The sequence below is a fragment of the Felis catus genome, chromosome B1 (assembly GCF_018350175.1).
Source record: "Felis catus isolate Fca126 chromosome B1, F.catus_Fca126_mat1.0, whole genome shotgun sequence".
NCBI classification, from domain to species: domain Eukaryota; kingdom Metazoa; phylum Chordata; class Mammalia; order Carnivora; family Felidae; genus Felis; species Felis catus.
In genome coordinates, this window is record NC_058371.1 from 401,915 (window position 1) to 421,583 (window position 19,669).

General features: G+C 44.4%; 1 pseudogene; it reads right to left on the bottom strand.

Moving 5' to 3' along the window:
• Nucleotides 1–2,849: 2,849 nt before the first annotated feature.
• LOC111560063 lies at nt 2,850–6,325 on the bottom strand (annotated as a pseudogene).
• Nucleotides 6,326–19,669: the final 13,344 nt, after the last annotated feature.

A 19,669-nucleotide genomic window follows, 5' to 3' on the forward strand; every position in this document is an offset into this window, starting at 1 on the left:
GCGCCTGAGTGGCTCAGTCAGTTAAGCGTCCAACTTCGACTCAGTCATGATCTCGAGGTTTGTGAGTTTGAGCCCCGTGTAGGGCTGTGTGCGGGCAGCTCAGAGCCTGGAGCCTGCTTCGGATTCTGCATGTCTCTCTCTTCTCTGCCCCTCCCCTGTTCGTGCTCTGTCTCTCTCTGTCTCTCAAAAATAAATAAATGGGAAAGAAAATTAAAAACAACATCTGAATTTCCCATTTGACACAAGAGGAAGCCATTTTTTTTTAGTTTAAAATACTATTTTATTTTTTTTTATATGAAATTTATTGACAAATTGGTTTCCATACAACACCCAGTGCTCATCCCAAAAGGTGCCCTCCTCAATACCCATCACCCACCCTCTCCTCCCTCCCACCCCCCATCAACCCTCAGTTTGTTCTCAGTTTTTAAGAGTCTCTTATGCTTTGGCTCTCTCCCACTCTAACCTGTTTTTTTTTTTTCCTTCCCCTCCCCCATGGGTTCCTGTTAAGTTTCTCAGGGTCCACATAAGAGTGAAACCATATGGTATCTGTCTTTCTCTGTATGGCTTATTTCACTTAGCATCACACTCTCCAGTTCCATCCACGTTGCTACAAAAGGCCATATTTCATTTTTTCTCATTGCCACGTAATATTCCATTGTGTATATAAACCACAATTTCTTTATCCATTCATCAGTTGATGGACATTTAGGCTCTTTCCATAATTTGAGGAAGCCATTTTCAAGTACAAATTTACTTCCAAAAACCTAGGTTCTCCTCTACTCAATTGGAAGCTTCCCAACTGAGGGTCTGAACTCTTTTTACTTAATGTTTTCTTTTCAGGGCCCCACTCTGAACCCACAAGGATCTTAACTTCCAGTAAACAAGCTAAGACTTTAGACTTTCAGTCCCCACAGTGAAACTGAGCTGGATGCTGTCACTGCTCCTTCATGACTCCACACAAATCAGACTCTGGGGTTCCGTTCCCCAGAGCACTCAGTAGCTCAGTGTTCTCTACGTTAGCTCAAAGTCCAGGGTCCAGCATGGCCAAAATTAAGAGTCACAAGGAGGAAATCCTGGGCCCACTGGACCTTCTGTAAATGTTCATGGTACCCTTTATGCCCCAGAGAATGCCCAGGTTGCAGTGCAAGGCATGGAAACTCAGACCTGCCAGGCTGAGCAACTGCCCAATGTCAGGTCCTCCTGGAAGCCTATGTAATGCCTGTGCTGGCCAGTGACGCCCCCTTCTGGTCAGAGAGCACCGTGCAACACTCTGTCTTGTGACCTCCCCTGTGAATTGCAAAGCCAGGTGTGTGGACTTCCTCGGGTGTGGGTGGAACACATGGCAGAAGGTCAGCCAGGAGGAGCTGGCCATAGTGGTCCTGGGAGCTCAAAGGATGCTTATGGATGCCATCATGAGATCCAGCTCAAAGTGTGTGTGTGTGTGTGTGTGTGTGTGTGTGTGTGTGTGTGTGTGTGTGAGATGCAGATGTCAATCCAGGAAGAGAAGGTTGGATACCAAAATCACAGGTTGACCTAGAGTGGTTATTTTTCTGAGGCTTTTCCCTTTATGGCTCTGGTGCACATACACTACTATTTGCATTTTACCTAAGATTCTGCCTAATTAAGAATCAAAAGTAAAAATGGATTTCATTGGTTAAAGTCATTCAGGCTCTAACATCTATTTAGCCCAGTTGAACTCTTTTAATTAAAGAGTGAAGTGGCATCACTCATATGTGAAATAAAAAACAAAACAGAAGAACATAGGGGAAAGGAAAGAAAAATAAAGTAAGATAAAATCAGAGAGGGAGGCAAGCCATCGGAGACTCTTTTTGTGTTTTCTTTTTAATGTTTGAGAGAGAGAGAGAGTGTGAGCAGAGGAGGGGAGACACAGAATCTGAGCAGGCTCCAGGCCCTGAGCTGCCAGCACAGAGCCCTATGCGGGGCTCGAACTCATGAACCCCAAGATCATGACCTGAGTCAAAGTCAGACGCTTAACTGATTGAGCCACCCAGGCGCCCCTGGAGACTCTTAACTATAGAGAACAAACTGAGGGTTGCTAGAGGGGAAATGGGTGTGGGGATGGGGTAAGTGGATGATGAGCTTTCTGGAGGGCATTTGTGGGGATTAGCACTAGGTGTTACATGTAACCAGTGAATCACTAAATTCTACTCCCGAAACCAAGACTACACTAATTATTAACTAACTTGGACTTAAAATTTTAAAATATATTATAAAAAAGAAAAAAGGGTATCTTTTTACCTTTGTCAGCTATGATATTTGAGAATCTAGAATTAAATATGATTTCCTGTACAAAGTTCAACTGCTGACATTAGTTTCTAATAAATGTGACATCTCTATGTTTAACACGGACTGAAAAAAGCAAGTGTTTACCTTTCAATGCCCTTGTCAAATGACCAGATTGCTCCTATGTGGCCCCACTCACATAGGAGGAATTTAAGGATCATGCACTAATTTCCCATTCAACAACGTATTTAGTCATTCTGTCTCCCAAGAAATATAATCATGACTTAGAACATCCATCCATACCCTGACCTTAAATACCACATCGCTGCCTAGGTGTCCATTTGGGACTGTTTTTCTGAGGTGTACAACTGAGGACCGAGATTGTAATGGAACCGACCGGAAATCCCCGTGCCTCCTCCCATGTGTAGGAGATTGTCAGATGGGGGATGGTAGCAAACTCTGTGGGACAAGATACAGCTGCTTGGTGGCTGAGCGATTACAGGTGGGAGAAGGTTTCTTTCCACCATCTTCTCTGCAGCCTCATGGGAGGGTGATTGTTAAGGGAGCCTAATTTAATCAACACGAGCCAATAAGGCTTCACCCACTTATCTCCTGAAAAATAAGCATTTATTTGCTGTTGACCATTTCCAAGCAATCAGCCAATGTTCACGTTGACATGTGTAGACTTTACAGAATACATAGTATTTATGCAAGTAAAAACTTTGCACAATTAACCAATTGCTGTTTACTTCTGTTCCTCCCCTTTGACACAAAAACTTGCTGAAAAGTCTGTCTGCCTTCAGTTGGAGCTGTAGTTCATCCAGTTTCTTGGTCGTTTGTCATTTCTCTGTGTGGAAGCACTGAGTTTGTTTCAAGCTCCTTCTTCTGTTGGTGCATGTTTGGATATTTCCAAACACATCTTTACCTAGCGTCCACACGTGAATATCTTTGGGCAAATGTACTTTAGAAATAAACAGAGAGTAAGGGATGGGATGATAGGACCGTGAGTATCAGGCATTTTCACAGGGACTCCAGGTGCTCAGCCTTGTTTCCACCCTTCATGCCCGACTGGCCACCTCCTCTGGCCCTTTCAGGCTCTGATAGCCCCCCGGTGCTCCTTGGTGCTGACGGAGGAGAGAGATCCTCCAAATATCCAGTAACAAACCTAAAACTCTCCAATAACATCATCGTAGACAGCCAGCCTTATAGCTCAGTATTCTCCAGGTCAAGTTGAATGCCATATGTCATGAACACAGCCAGATAGATGGCCCCTCCACATGTCCAGATCACACATAATGTCCTACAAGGGGCCGTGAGTGAATGTTTGTGGCTGAGTGTGTATGTGTGCAGGTGTGTGCATTAAAGCCTGCACTCAGATCCCTGGACTGCTTCCCAAGACCTCTGTCCCTTCTTGTTCTTCCTCTTGGTAGCTCTGGCTCTGCCTGTGAGACAAGGGACTTTGCCGATGTTTGTTGCCCTCTGAGGTGGGATGCCCCTGGCTAAGTTGTTGAGCCGGTAGATGTTTTCTTCAGGACGATCCTTTTCCATCTTCTGTCTGTATTTGGACTGGTGAGTTAGGACTGCATGGGCGGGAAGAACAAATTCTGTTTTCCTGAGGTTGAATTCAGACTTGGGATGGTGGCTTTCTTGGAAGACTCTCCACTGGTCTAACGTGATTGGTTGCACTGGTGTCTCTTCCACGTGGTCCTCCAACTCTGGAACTTTGATGCTGAGGTCTGTGTGAGCCCCACCCCCCCACCCCCCTTGGGCCACAGCCATGTCTGCATGGTCAGCCTGGAGTGATGTGGTCTCCCCACTGCCTGGTTCACTCCCATGGTCTCTTTCCAATTCACTCGTCTGGGTGTCAAAGAAGACATAGGCATGTTGGCTCAGGGCAGAAGTCACATCACTGGTGTCATCCATTTTGTACCACTGGCCATTCCCAGGTTTGATGTAACAGAAGTGATGTCCGCTGTGACATTTCCTCCCCGGATGCACCGGCGTGGCATAGAGCAGGTAAATTATCAATCCCGCCTTCTGCTCAGACATGCACTGTCGCAGGTCAAGGCGCTCAGGATATTGCACTTCCTTAGCCACTTTGCTGCCTGTGGAATCTGAGAATTATTTCAATACCAGCATTAGGTCCTTGGGGTAAGTGTCCAAAGTTAACGTCTTGGAAGCAGGTACCTTGTCTAGGCAAGTACTACAATGATAGGCATTTTCACCATTCAACTTTTCAGGCTTCACCAACTGGAGCAAAGCTTGGCTCACACTGTGAGCTGCCCTGCCATCCAGGTCAGGGTCCAAAGTGCTGGAAACGCCAGGGCAGTGGAGACACTGGATTTGAGACCTCCAGTGCCCTCCAAAGATTTGCCAGATGAGGGTGAGGTCCTCAGACAGAGAGGCTCTTGAAGTCTTGTCCTCACGCAAACGCGCTTGCTGCGTTGGATCCAGAGTGAATATCAGAAACTCATGGGCATCCTCCTGCCTGTGTGTGTGGAAGGCAGCGAGCAGTTTTGGCGGAGGCCGGATCACGTCTCCAGGGCGGCAGAGGGCCCGGGTCACGTGAGCCTGCAGAGCACACAGCACGCAGAATGGCTGCCTCCCACAGCTTCGGGAGTGCTCCACAGCTTCGGGAGTGCCAGCATGTAGCTGGCGAGGGGTGGTGTGTATGTCAGACACTGCAGGGCCGCATTCGCATAGCACGTGTTCCCCAGGTTCTGCAGTCCAGCCCCAACCACAGAAGGTCTCCTCCAACTCACAGGTTTCTTTGCGGGGGGCAGACCTATTGACATGGGAGCCCAACCGTTAGGCAGGTTGCAGAGTGTCTGCGATGATGGTGATGGCTTCTGAGGTAGAGTGGGTCCCCTGTGGACTTCAGCACCACCTATATTTGACCAGCAAGATTTGAGTTTGGGAAAGACATTGAACTGAAACTCTTCTTGGCAGTAGGACAAAACAGCCCTCATGTCTCCAGAAAGAGCTTTCATAGGATCTCCCATGTGGGGCCTCACGTTGCAGAGCGATGCTTCTCTCAGGAGACCTGTCTCAGAATGATAGCTGTGGCCCTCTCCCCAGCCCTTTTATTGCTCGCCCCACCCACACGACTAGGAACACGTCATCCAATCAGCTACAGGCTCGAGGTGGGACTAAGGGTTTTAGGGTGTGGTCCCTCTTCTGCAGAGAGACCACTCAGCCCAGCCTGTCTCCTTCCCCTGCCTCCCTCAATGGATAGACACACATTTCAGCACTTTCTCCACCTCCCTCATTTCCATTGCTCCCTTTCTGGACAGACTGACTTGAGAGTTTCCAACTTCCCCGTGGAAATCCTTTTTGAGTGTCCACTTTGCTTTCAGAGTAATATCAAGTGAGTCAAGCACTGATGGATATTATTTTTCCTAGGATGTGGAAGATCATTTTGCAAATTGAGCTCGGGTGTCATGTCGGAGGACTTCTTCCCCACCAGCCAGAATGCATGTGGCACCAGCAAATTATTTGGGGATGATTACTGTCCATGACTGTGCTTCTAAACTTCCTGAACTCTCTCCATATGGTCCGTATATACAACTATCATGAAGGTTTTTATAAACATCTAAATGCTAACAAGAGACATCCTGTGGCTGGTTTCATGCTTTGTAAAATCTTTTTTTTTTTTTTTTTTTTTTTTTTTTTTAGCTCCCTTCCCATTATGAGTACATATCCTATATCCATCGTTTATTTGCCAAATTTTAACTGGTGCTACTGGGACCTTACACTGCAAGGTAGTTTTAGGTTCACTTGTTTCAGGACACGTTTGTTGTGGATTTGTGACATTGATACACAGTTGGAGGTTGGAATTTGGAAATGCAGGGAACAGTGCACCCTCATTTAAGATGTGGCTTTAATGTGTCAGTATCTCTCACTCAACCAGGTGTCAGAACGGCAGGGTCCACCGAAATTGTGTTTTTCCCCCTCTATTGTTTGTTTGTTTTTATTTTTTTACTGTTTATTGAGAGAGAGAGAGAGAGCCCACGTGGGCAAGCCGAGGAGGGGCAGAGAAGAAAGAGAGAGAATCCCAAGCAAGCTCCATGCTGTTAGTGCAGAGCCCAACGTGGGGTTCAAACTGATAAACTGTGAAAACATGACCTAAGCTGAAATCAAAAGAGTTGGATGCTTAATTGACTGAGCCCTCCAGGCTCCCCTTGTTTGTTTGCTTTTTGACTTCAAATTTTTATTTAAATTCTAGTTACTTAACATGTAGGGTGAGTTTGGTCTCAGGATTAGAATTTAGTGATTCATCACTTACATACAACAGCCAGTGCTGATCACAAGCGCCCTCCATAATTTCCATCACCCATCTAGCCCACTGCCCCCCCCCCCGCCCACCTGCCCTCCATCAGTTAAGTTTGTTCCCTGTAGTTAAGAGCCTCTTAAGGTTTGCTTCTCTGTGTGTGTGTGTGTGTCTCTCTCTCTGTCTCTCTGTCTCTGTCTCTCTCTCTCTCATCCCTTCCCCTGTGTTCTTCTGTTTGGTTTATTAAATTCGATATATTTTTGAGTGGACAAGAGAATTCTTTCACACATGTTACGATGATCAGGTCCTTTTAGAAAATGAGTAATGCTGGTGCGCCATGTAATTTGCAATGACCAAAAAACAAAAAACAAAAAAAACCATATCTGGAAGTCATAACACTTGGGAAGAGGAACTACAGCTTAAGAAGAGAAGACACCAAAGTCTGTTTCTCCTCTTTGGTAAATAGAGGCCAAGAAATATAGGAGCACTTTGCCTGGCCCTTGTCACTGACTTGGCTTCAGAGGGAATGTGGCCTGAATAGCATCTTGATTTTGACTTCTCATCTCCAGACTGTGAGAGAATAACGTTCTCTCCTTTGAAGCCACCAAGTTTTTGGTAATTGCTTATACAACCTCTGGAGATCAATAAGATGTCTTAACCGGAATACCCTTCATGATATTTCATTTTTGTAATTGAAAGAGTTCAAATTGACTAAATGGATTTTGGATCTTGAAGACTTAATCAAAAGAAATTAGTTTTGCTTTTTATTTTATCTAAATTGAGGAGAATCTTAGGGAAAATGCCCACAGAGCAGTGCACATTAGCCATAAAGGAAATAGCTTCAGAAATATCCACAAATATAAGTCAACCTGTAGAAATATTGGTATCCAACCTTCTCTTCCTGAGTTGACATCGGCATCACACACACACACAGACACACACACACACACACACACACACACACACACACACACACACACACTTAAGTGAACTAAACCTTATGTTCCCAGATGGCGGAACAGCATGGAAGTTCTCGGCTTCTCTCATCCCTGAAATGCAGCTAGGTCAGCACCAAACCATTTGGGGCACATAGGTAATTGATCTGAGGATTAACACAATAATCTGCACAACTTGAGCCACAGAACTTGGCGGGTACATGGTGTGAGAGGTGAACTGGGGGAGAGAGAAGCCACGGAGGGTAGGGAGCTGTTTTTGTGGAGAGAGGACAGAGAAGGGGCGGGGGATGGGGGGAATGTAGAGGGAAAGCACTCCACCCAAAAGTAGCTAGAGAGAAAGAGTAGAAACACCCACCAGTGACTGAACAAGAAAAGGAGAAAGGAGAGGGTTTTAATACCATTACGACTCTATAAACAGGGGCGTGCAGAGTCTGAGGTTTCAGAGGTCAGTGCCTGGCCATGCTCTGGTGGGGAGGAGGGGCGAATCCCCAGGAACAGGCAGTTGGCTCCAAGGAGTCTGTGGGCCACAAGGGGAGAAGTAGTTCCCCTGCTTGGAGGGCATGTGGTAGAGGCCATATGGCTTCCCCACAGGCAAAGATCCCAGTGAGCCGCGGAGAACAGCCACGTTTGCTGGTATTAGAACAAAAATGCCAGAGTTCAGTAAAACCTGGTGCGGGCTGTGTGTTGTGAATTGCCATAATCTCTGAACCTCTGCTGCTGTGCGATTGCATGAACTTTTTCTGGGGCAAGCAGGCACCTGGCCACAGTCTCTGAACCTCTGCTGCAGCGGAATCACACGAATGTTGTCTGTGGCAAGGTGGCACCTGACCATTGCTCAGCAAGACCCTGCCCCAGAGAGTCAGAGTGGGTCCAAGCTGCAGGGGCCTCAGGAGTTAAGGGTTTGGAAACACAGCCTCATCTGAGGTAAAACTCAGGAGGGAGGTCCTGCCTGGCAGGCTGACAGCTTGGACACGGGCAGTATAGAAGCAGGGAGAGGACGGAAGCTGGAGACAGAGAAGGGGTGCTTGACTGAGGGTCGGTGAAAGCGTAGAGTTCCTGTGCCAGAAACTAGGAGGCTGGGTGAAGCCATTTACACCTCTCCTGTGCATGTGCGTACATGGGCACACGCACCACACGGATCCGCAGCAGTAAGCTAAGCAGCGCCTCCTAGTGGAGAACGGAGCAGTTACACCGAGCCCCGCCCAACTGCACCAACCAAGTGCTGGAGGACCACCGGAAGTCACTCCTGCTGCTTAGTGTACGGACTATAGAGTGCTTCATAGTTTGAGTGAGGAAACTAGGGGAAACGTGAGGTAACTTCATTCGGGTTTCATTCTGTTTACTGGTCCGTCTATTTATGGGTTTTTTTTCCTGCTTTTGTTTACTTGCTATTTTTTTTCTCCCTTTTCTTTTTCTTGGATAAAGCAAGAGAAAAGCTTCTTTTCATTTTTCTTTAAATTTTTCTTGAAATTCTTTTTACTATGCTTTTTTATTTTTTGGTAATTTTTTCTCTTTCTTCATTTCATTTTATTCTATTTTATATCCTTTTTGTAGTTTTTAAACTTTTTCTTACTTTTTTTTCCTTTCTTTCCCTTTTATCTCTATTTTGTCAAGCTTCTTTCAGCAACCAGACCAAACACACCTAGGGTCTAGATTCCTTTACTTGATTTTTTGTGTTGTTTTTAATTTTTAACTTTTCCATTTTATTAGTTCTTTTTCTTCCTGCAAAATGACAAACGAAGGAATTCACCCCAAAAGAAAGAGGAAGAAATGACAGCCAGAGGCTTAATCAATACAGACATAAGCAAAATGTCTGAACTAGAATATAGAACCACGATAATAAGAATACTAGCTGGGCTGAAAAAAAGCATAGAATCCTTTTCTGCAGGGGTAAAAGAAGTAAAAGCTAGTAAGAACGATATTAAAAATGCTATAACCGTGGGGCACCTGGGTTGCTCAGTGGGCAGCTCAGGTCATGATCCCACGGTTCATGAGTTGGAGCCCCGCGTTGGGCTCTGTGCTGACAGCTCACAGCCTGGAGCGTGCTTTGGATTCTGTATGTCCCTCTCTCTCTACCCGCCCCCCACCCCCGCTCATGCTCTGTCTCTCTGTGTATCTCAATAATAAATAAATTGTTAAAAAAAAATTTTTTACAGGAGTAACACCCAAATCATAGGAGTCCCCGATGATGAAGAGAGAGAATAAGGAGTAGTAGGTTTTTGTGAGCAAATTATAGCAGAAAACATTCCTAATCTGGGGAAAGACCTATCAAAATCCAAGAAGCACAGAAACTCCCATTAGATTCAACAAAAACTGACCCTGACCAAGGCGTAGGACAAAGGTGTAGGAATAGGAAATCTCAAGATGAAAACATCCAAGATTAGGTAAATAAGATTAGGTATTCAGGGCGGAAGTGCCCCCTGATCTAGTACAATAGCAGAAAGCTGCTTTCACATGAAGGAAGGAAGGAAGGAAGGAAGGAAGGAAGGAAGGAAGGAAGGAAGGAAGGAGGGAAGGAAGGAAGGAGGGAGGGAAGGAGGGAAGGAAAGGAAGGACAAAAAAGAGGAAAACAGGACTTTAGACCACAGAAGGGCAAAATTGCCCAGAGCTGAGCTAATTAGCAAAAGAAAGACGCCTTGTTGACCCTGAGGTAGCATGCTCTATCTTTCTTATCCCCTAGGCCAGTTTAGGTAAACAGAGGTGGTGCCTCACGTCTGCTGTAAACAACCTTCTGGCCAGTGCCAGGATTTTGTTTTGTATTGACCCAAACCCCTAACAGCACATATCTTCAAAATCCCCTTTCCCTCACACCCATGAGTTAATGTTCACGATTGCATTGTCCCTTTGTGCACATCCATCATGCTTGTAAGCCTCTGATCCTGACAACAATGGAGCAAGGACCCTTACTCGGGGCTCTTGTCTCCTCCCGGACATTTGCCTCTCTCTCATTGTAATCCTGCATCCGCTCTCTTTCTGGACAAGAGAGAACTCCAGACCCAGAGTCTATGACACTTAACCTCTATGGGAAGACAGATCAGGTTCTCAACAGACCTATCCACAGAAACTTGGCAGGCCAGAAAGGGGTGGCAGGACATATTCAACGTGCGGAATCAGAAAAATATGGAGCCAAGAATCCTTTATCCAGCAAGGCTGTCATCCAAAATAGAAGGGAGATAGAATTTCCCAGACAAACAAAAAATAAAAGAGTTCATGACCACTAAACCAGCCCTGCAAGAAATTTTAAGGGGAACTCTCTGAGGGGAGAAAAGATGAAGCAAAACAAAATAGACCAAAAGTAACAAAGACTGGAAAGGACCAGAGAACATCACCAGAAACTCCAAACTCTACAGGCAACACAATGGCAATAGATTCATATCTTTCAGTAGTCACTAAATGTCAATGAACTAAACGCTCCAATCAAAAGAAATAGGGTATCAGAATGGATAAGAAAACAAGATCCATCTATAGGCTGCTTACAAGAGATCCATTTTATTTTTTTTCAATATTTTTAATGTTTATTTTTGCCAGAGAGAGAGAGAGAGAGAGAGAGAGAGAGAGAGAGAGCGAGCATGAGCGGGGGAGGGGCAGAGAGAGCGAGGGAGACACAGAATCCGAAGCAGGCTCCAAGCTCTGAGCTGTCAGCACAGAGCCCGACACAGGGCTCGAACTCACAGACCGCGAGATCATGATCTGAGCCGAAGTCGGACGCTCACCTGACTGAGCCACCCAGGTGCCCCACAAGAGATCCATTTTAGACCTAAAGCCACCTTCAGATGGAAAGTAAGGGGATCGAGAACCATCTATCATGCTAATGGTCGCCAAAGGAACCCAGAGTAGCCGTACTTATATCAGACAAAAACTGTAACAAGACATGAAGAAGGGCATTATATCATAGTGAAGGCGCCTATCCACCAAGAAGATCTCACAATTGTAAACATTTATACCGCCAGTTTGGGAGCACCCAAGTATATAAATCAAATAATCACAAGCACAATGAAACTCACTGATAATAACGCCATAATAGTAGGGGACTTCAACACCCCACTTACAACAATGGACAGATCATCTAAGCAGAAAATCAACAAGGAAACAATATCTTTGAATGACACATGGGACCAGATGTACTTAACAGATATATGCAGAACATTTCATCCTAAAGCAGCAGAATATACGTTCTTCTCCAGTGCACATGGAACATTCTCCAGAAGACATCACATACTGGGACACAGATCAGCCCTCAACAAGTACAAAGAGATCAAGATCATACGGTGTGTATTTTCAGACCACAATGATATGAAACTTGAAATCAACCACAAGAAAACATTTGGAAAGGCCACAAATACTCGGAGATTAATGAACATCCTACTGAAGAATGAATGGGTTAACCAAGAAATTAAAGAGGAGATTAAAAAGTACATGGAAACCGGGGTGTCTGGGTGGCTCAGTCGGTTACGTGACCGTCTCAGGTCCGTGAGTTTGAGCCCTGTGTCGGGCTTGGTGCTGATAGCTCAGAGCCTGGACCCTGCTTGGGATTCTGTCTCCCCCTCTGCCTCTGCCCCTCTCCCACTCGCACTCTCTCTCTCTCTCTCAAAAATAAGCAAACATTTTTAAAAAGTACATGGAAGCCAATGAAAATTATAACACGACAGCCCAAAACCTCTGGGATGCAGCAAAGGCAGTCATAAGAGGTAAGTATACAGCAATCCAGGCCTTCCTAAAGAAGGAAGAAAGGTCTCAGCTACACAATCTAATCTGCCACCTTAAAGAGCTGGAAAAAGAACAGTAAACAAAGCCCCAAACCAGCAGAAGATGGGAAAGAATACAGATTAGAGCAGAAATCAATGATATCAAGGAAAAAAAAAAAAAAAAACGAAAACAAATAAAATAAAACCCAGTAGAACGGATCGATGAAACCAGGAGCTGGTTTTTTGAAAGAATTAACAAATTGACAAACCCGTAGCCAGATCGATCAAAAAGAATAAGGACCCAAATAAATAAAATCTCGAGTGAAAGAGGAGAGATCACAACCAACACTGCAGAAATACAAACAAAAGTAAGAGAATATCATGAGCAGTTATATGCCAGTAAATTGGGCAATCCAGAAGAAGTGGACAAATTCCTAGGAATATCTAAGTGACCAACACTGAAACAGAAAGAAATAGAAAGTTTGAACAGACCCATAACCAGTCATGAAATTGAATTAGTAATCAAAAATCTCCCAAAAATCGAGTCCAGGGCCAGATGGCTTTCCAGGGGAATTCTACCAAACATTTAAAGAAGAGTTAACCCTTATTCTTTTGAAGCTGTTCCAACAAATAGAAATGGAAGGAAAACTTCCAATCTCATTCTACAACACCAGCATTACCTTGTTTCCAAAACCAGACAAAGACCCCACTAAAAAGGAGAACTACAGTCCAATATCCATGATGGACATGGATGCAAAAGTTCTCAACAAGATACTAGCCAACCGGATCCAACAGGCATTCAAAGAATTATTCACCAGGATCAAGTGGGATTTATACCTGGGATGCAGGCCTGGTTCAATGTTCACAAATCAATCAATGTGATACATCACATTAATAAAAGAAATAATAAGAACCACATGATCCTCTCAATAGATGCAGAGAAAGCATTTGACAAAGTACAGCATCCTTTCTTGACAAAAAACAAACAAACAAACAAACAAACAAACAAAAACCCAAGAAAGTAGGGATAGAAGGATCATACCTCAAGATCATAAAAGCCATATACGAAAGGCCCACCGCTAATATTACCCTCATGGGGGAAAAACTGACAGCTTTCCCCCTAAGGTCAGGAAGGCGACAGAAACGCTTTCTCCCTAAGGTCTCACCACTGTTATTCAACATAGAGTTGGAAGTCCTAGCCTCAGCAATCAGACAACACAAAGAAATAAAAGGCATCCAAATCAGCAAGGAGGAAGTCAAATTTTCACTCTTCACCGACAACAGGATACTCTATGTGGAAAACCCAAAAGACTGCACCAAAAACCTGCTACAACGGATCCATGAATTCAGCAAAGTCGCAGGATTTAAAATCTTGGGGAAACAGGTTCTATTTACGTAATGGGTTAGAAAAATGCTTAGGGAGGAAAGCCACCACCACGGGGCGAAAACGCCCGAGGTTAGCTAGTGAGATACTGTAATGGGATCATGAAGGAAACTTGTTATATCACCTGAAGGAAATTACTTTCCATCTGGTGCCAATGTACCTTGATCACAAACTCCACATGCCCCCAGACCCTTTGCTTCTTACTCACACAAGTTAATGATTACTATGTGACTGTTTGCTCTATGTTCACGTGTGTAAGATCTTGTTTTCTTCACGTTCATTACACGGGTAATATCTCGTGAGCTCAATAAATATGGAGACGAAACCCCTGTTTGGGGCTCTTGTCTCCTCCTGGACATTAGCCTCTCTTGTATTCACTTCTGTGTCCACTCTTCTGCTGCACAAGAGAGAACTCCAGACTCATAGTCTGTGACAAAAATCAATGCACAGAAATGGGTTGCACTTCTAGACACTAATAATGAAGCAGCAGAAAGAGAAACCAAGGAATCAATCCCATTTACAACTGCACCAAAACCCATAAAATACCTAGGAATAAACCTAACCAAACAGGTGAAAAATCTATACACAGAAAACTATAGAAAGCTTATGAAAGAAATAGAAGACAGACAGACAGACAGACAGACAGACACACACACACACACACACACACACACACACACACACACACACAGGAAAAACATTCCATGGACATGGATTGGAAGAACAAACATTGTTAAAATGTCAATACTACCCAAGGCAATCTACACATTCAGTGCAATCCCCATCAAAATAACACCAGCATTCTTCACAGAGCTAGAACAAGCAATTTGTATGGAAGCAGAAAAGACCTAATAGTCAAAAACAATCCTGAAAAAGAAAACCAAACCTGGAGGCATCATAATTCCAGACTTGAAGATGTATTGCAAAGCTGTAATCATCAAGAAAATATGGTACTGGCACAAAAATAGACACTCAGATCAATGGAACAGAATAGAGGACCCTGAAATGGACCCGCAAACGTATGGCCAACTGATCTTTGACAAAGCAGGAAAGAACATCCAATGGAATAAAGACAGTCTCTTCAGCAAATGGTGTTGGGAAAACTGGACAGCCACATGCAGAAGAATGAACCTGGGCCACTTTCTTAACACCATACACAAAAATAAACTCAAAGTGGACAAAAGATCTAAACGTAAGACAGGAAGTCATCAAAACCCTAGAGGAGAAAACAGTCAACAGCCTCTTTGACCTTGGCCGCACCAACTTCTTACTCAACTTGACTCCGGAGGCAAAGGAACCAAAAGCAAAAATGAGCTATTGGACCCTCATCAAGATCAAAAGCTTCTGCAAGGCAAAGGAAACAATCAGCAAAACTAGAAGACCACCGACGGAATGAGAGAAGATATTTGCAAATGACATTTCAGATAAAGGGTTAGTATCCAAAATCTATAAAGAACTTATCAAACTCAAGACCCAAAAAACAACTAATCCAGTGAAGAGATGGGCAGAGGACGTGAATAGACACTTTTCCAAAGAAGACATCCACATGGGTAACAGACACACGATAAAATGCTCAACGTCACTCATCATCAAGGAAGTACAAATCAAAACCACAAGGAGATGCCACCTCACACCTGTCAGAATGGCTGAAATTAACAACCCACGAAACAACAGGTGCAGGTGCAGGTGCTGGCACAGAGGTGGAGAAACGGGAACCCTTTTGCATCACTGGAAGGAATGCCAACTGTCAGCTACTGTGGAAAACCCTATGGAGGCTCCTCAAAAAAGTTAAAAAATAGAGCCACCCTACAACCCAGCAGTTGCACTACTAGGTATTCAAACAGTACAAAAGTGCTGATTCTAAGGGGAACATGCACCCCAATGTTTATAGCCGCACTGTCAAGAATAGCCAAATTATGGAAAGAGCTCAAAGGTCCATCGACTGATGAGCGGATAAAAGAGAAGTTGGTGTGTACACACACACACACACACACACACACACACACACACACACACACGTGCGCGCGCACGCGCGCTGGAATACTACTCGGCAATCAAAAGGAATGAAATCTTGCCATTTGGAACAACGTGGATGGAACTAGAGTGTATTATGCTAAGCGAAATAAGTCATCAGAGAAACACAAACATCATATAATTTCACTCATATGTGGAATTTATGAAACCAAACAGGTATGCCTAGGGACAGAAAATAAAAGATAAAAACAGAGAGGGAGCAAACCATAAGAGAATCTTTTTAAAGTTTATTTCTTTTTGACAGGGAGAGAGAGATGGAGCATGGGTGGGGGGAGGGGCAGAGAGAGGGAGACACAGAATCTGAAGCAGGCTCCAGGCTCTGCTGACAGCGCAGAGCCCGATGCGGGGCTCGAGCTGACGGACCGTGAGGTCATGACCTGAGCCGAAGTCAGACGCTCAACTGACTGAGCGTCCAGGCGCCACCCAGGCGCCCCTAGAGAATCTTAAATAAAGAGAACAAACTGAGGATGAATGGAGGGACGTGGGTGGGGGTTTGGGCTAGATGGGTGACAGGCATTGAGGAGGGCACTTGTGTTGAGCACTGGGTGTTGTATGTAAGTGCTGAATCACTAAATTCTGTTCCTGAAACCTGTACTGCACTATACGTTAACTAACTTGAATCTAAATAATCATGTAAAAAAATCATCATCTCTTCTAGTGACAGGCTGTATACTGTTTGGGAAAACTCGTAGCGCAGAAAGAAGCTATGAAAATCTGATTTTTCTCAACAGCCATGAATCCCCAAATCACTAAATGGGAATGAGTCCCATATTAGTCCCTCCCATAAATACATGTAGAAGTCTGAGATGAGAGAGAGAGAGAGAGAGAGAGAGGGCTTCTCCTCTTTCAGGAGGACAAGGCAGTAACTGGCTCCTACTGTTCATTTAGAAATGACGAATATACCTCTTTCATATGTGGGAACAATTATCCTGTGCTTTTTGAAGGGTATTACAATGCCTTTCTCAGTTCCCCCACTTTATCTCTTGGGCTTTTGTGTGAATATTTCATATAAACATCCACGAGTTCACTAATTTGGTTTTCTATTTATTTTTTTTTTAACTTTTTAAAAGTTATTTTGAGGGAGAGAGAGAGAGCATAAGCAGAGGAGGGGCAGAGAAAGGCAGAGAGACAGAGATAGAGACAGACACACAGAATCCCGAGCAGGTTCTGCGCCATCAGCCCGAACTGTGAGTCATGACCTGAGCCAAAACCGAGTTGGGCACTTAACTGACTGAGCCACCATGCGCCCCACTAATTTGGTTTTCTATGTAAAGTCTGTTAACCTCCTCCATTAATTTCACTTATAGACCAGAGTTTGCTAAAACCAGAGCCATTGCACTTGTCTCTATTCAAATATATTTTTATTACTTTACTCTATTTAACATAATTATTGTAAATTTCTGTCTTCATGACTCCAATCTAAAAATATGCATGGGTTTTTTGGTCTTGTCTATATTTGTCCTTTACCCCCACCCCCCATCACGTTTCCTTACTTTTTTTCTCGTACACCTGAGATTTTCTTCTTCCTCTTCTTCTCCTCCTCCTCCTCCTCCTCCTTTTTCTCCTTCTTTTTGAAGGAGAAAATTTTACTTTTCAGTAATCTTGATTTCCAACATGGGGCTTGAACTCACAACCCCGAGATCAAGAGTTGCATGCTCCACCGAGTGAGCCGGCAGGGCGCTGCTCTGAGATCTTCTAAAAGGGAGACGCTGGCACTGATGTTGTTTTACATAGAGATGGTGACTATCTCCTTCCTTAGGCAGATAGAATTGGGACACATCACATTTTCCCCATTTGGTAATCGGAATGCACTCTGCCTGTGTTGCCACTTTGATTGGAGTGAATCTGACCTTCATGCCTTCACGTTCATTCTTCTAAAATCACTGCAGATGTCTTCCTGCTGTTGGAAGTAATCTCCCAAAACCATGGGATTGTATTACACCACCTTTCTTGCCAGTCCCGACCTCATAGCCTGTAAAGAAAAGCAGCCCCGTTTGGGGGGACTCTTGCTGATTTCAAGCTGCCACGACAGTCTATGTGCCTATCAGCTTGTTTTTATTCCCTGGTGATGTCTTTCTCCCTGAGACTGTCAGTGTCCACACTAAGCAATTTCTTCAGGTGTGGAAATGTCTGGTGATCTCACCTCCACTAACGAAGGCTTTTACCCGGGTGGAATCTCAGTTCAGGTAATCCTTTCTGGTTCCACAACGTTTTAGACTTTAACAAATACACCTTTTAAGTGAATATTTAATTTCTACTGTTATTCCACCTCTACTCACACATTATCTGGAAGCAAAAGCCCCACTATTTTGCATGCACACATTCAAACTTATTTCTACCAAGCCCAGAAAGGCTCCATCTTTTTTCTGGAATTTCATTCTCCCACTCCGCTAATTTTCAATTGCCTGAGTAGAAAATCCAGTGTGGATGTGCCAATCATCTCATAGGATTTCCCTAGTTTCATGGATTGTACCTCAAAAACTCCTGTTTAAACAGGTAACATGACAAATCTTCAAAGATCTGTATATTTTAATCAGGTTTTGATGTTGCTTTTTATGGGTAAGACCAATAAAATCTACTCAGTCATGGCAGAAACTGAACTTCTTTTACTCCAAATATTTTTTATTTCTATTTAAAAATTTTTTTAACGTTTATTCATTTGTGAGAGACAGAGCACAAGCGGGGGTGGGGCAGAGAGAGAGGGAGACACAGAATTCAAAGCAGGCTGCAGGCTTCAGGCTCTGAGTTGTCAGTGGGGCTCGAACTCATGAACCGTGAGATCATGACCTGAGCCGAAGTCGGACGCTTAACCGACTTAGTCACCCAGGCACGCCAAGTATTTTTTTTTAAATTTATTTTTGGGAGAGAGAGCGAGCGAGCCTGCACAAGCAGGTACGGGGTAGAGAGAGGGAGACACAGAATCCGAAGCAGATTCCAGGCTCCAAACTGCCAGTGCAGAGCCCAATGTGGGGCTCGAACCCACTAACTGTGAGATCATGACCTGAGCCAAAGTTGGACACTTAACCGACTGAGCCATCCAGGTTACCCCTACTTGAAATATTTTACGCAAAGAATGCTTCAGTATTTATATGTATACAACATTTATATGCAAGTTTTAAGAGCAATATGAATCTTCTGAGGAAAAATCCTCAGCTGGCAGTTTGGACTCATACTGAATCCTTCATGCATTCTCACGGGACCCTGGCTAAATTTTCTGCATTTTTTTCTACCAAAAAAAAAATTTCTTTTGGCTGATATGTTTGTATCAAACACTTAGTATGCAGATCCTTAGGCTCCACCTGCCTCTTACACAATATACCAAGAACGAGCACTGCCAGGCTCTGATGGGCATCAGCACACATTCTGTGCCTTGAGCCTCTCCCCTCTAAGCCCTGGGTTGTCATGTTGATGGCAACATGTGAAACGCCTCAACACCAAAACACACATGCACAGCCAGATTCCCTTTATATGATGACTATATGTGTGTCACCAATTCTGTGTGGTCAGAAAGTATATAGTCATATGATCTGTATACAGTTGTGTGTCCCTGTGTTGTCTGACTGTGGGAGTGTTGGCCATTATTGTGTCTGTTGAGAGTGTGGTCAGGGTGGAAGGTCTACATGTGATTGTCAGAACATGTTATCAGATTGCGTGTGTGTGTCGAGGGCGTTTTGTTCACCGTGGGATCAGTGCATGCAGGAGGTGAAAAGCAAGGTCTGCCTGGCAACAGTTCAAACCCTGGAGCACCAGCGAGTCCACTACAGGCCCACAGGCCACTGGGGAGCCTGGGAGAAGGGAAAGTAGCATCGTGGCATCAGGCCTGTGAGACTTGTTAGGGCCGTGGTGAAAGAAAGGCCAGATCCTGACCAGTGTGAAACTGGAATCCAGGGTCTGAATGGTTCAGAGATGGGGAAATCTGTGTGCACCAGTGATGGGGGCTGTGAGTGGCAGAGTTGTTGAGTTCGAACACACCGTTGCGGGGCATTCATCAAAACATGTAATGGAGGGGCGCCTGGGTGGCTCAGTCGAGTGAGCATCTGACTCTTGATTTTGGCTTAGGTCATGATCTCAGTTCGTGAGTTTGAGCCTCACATCG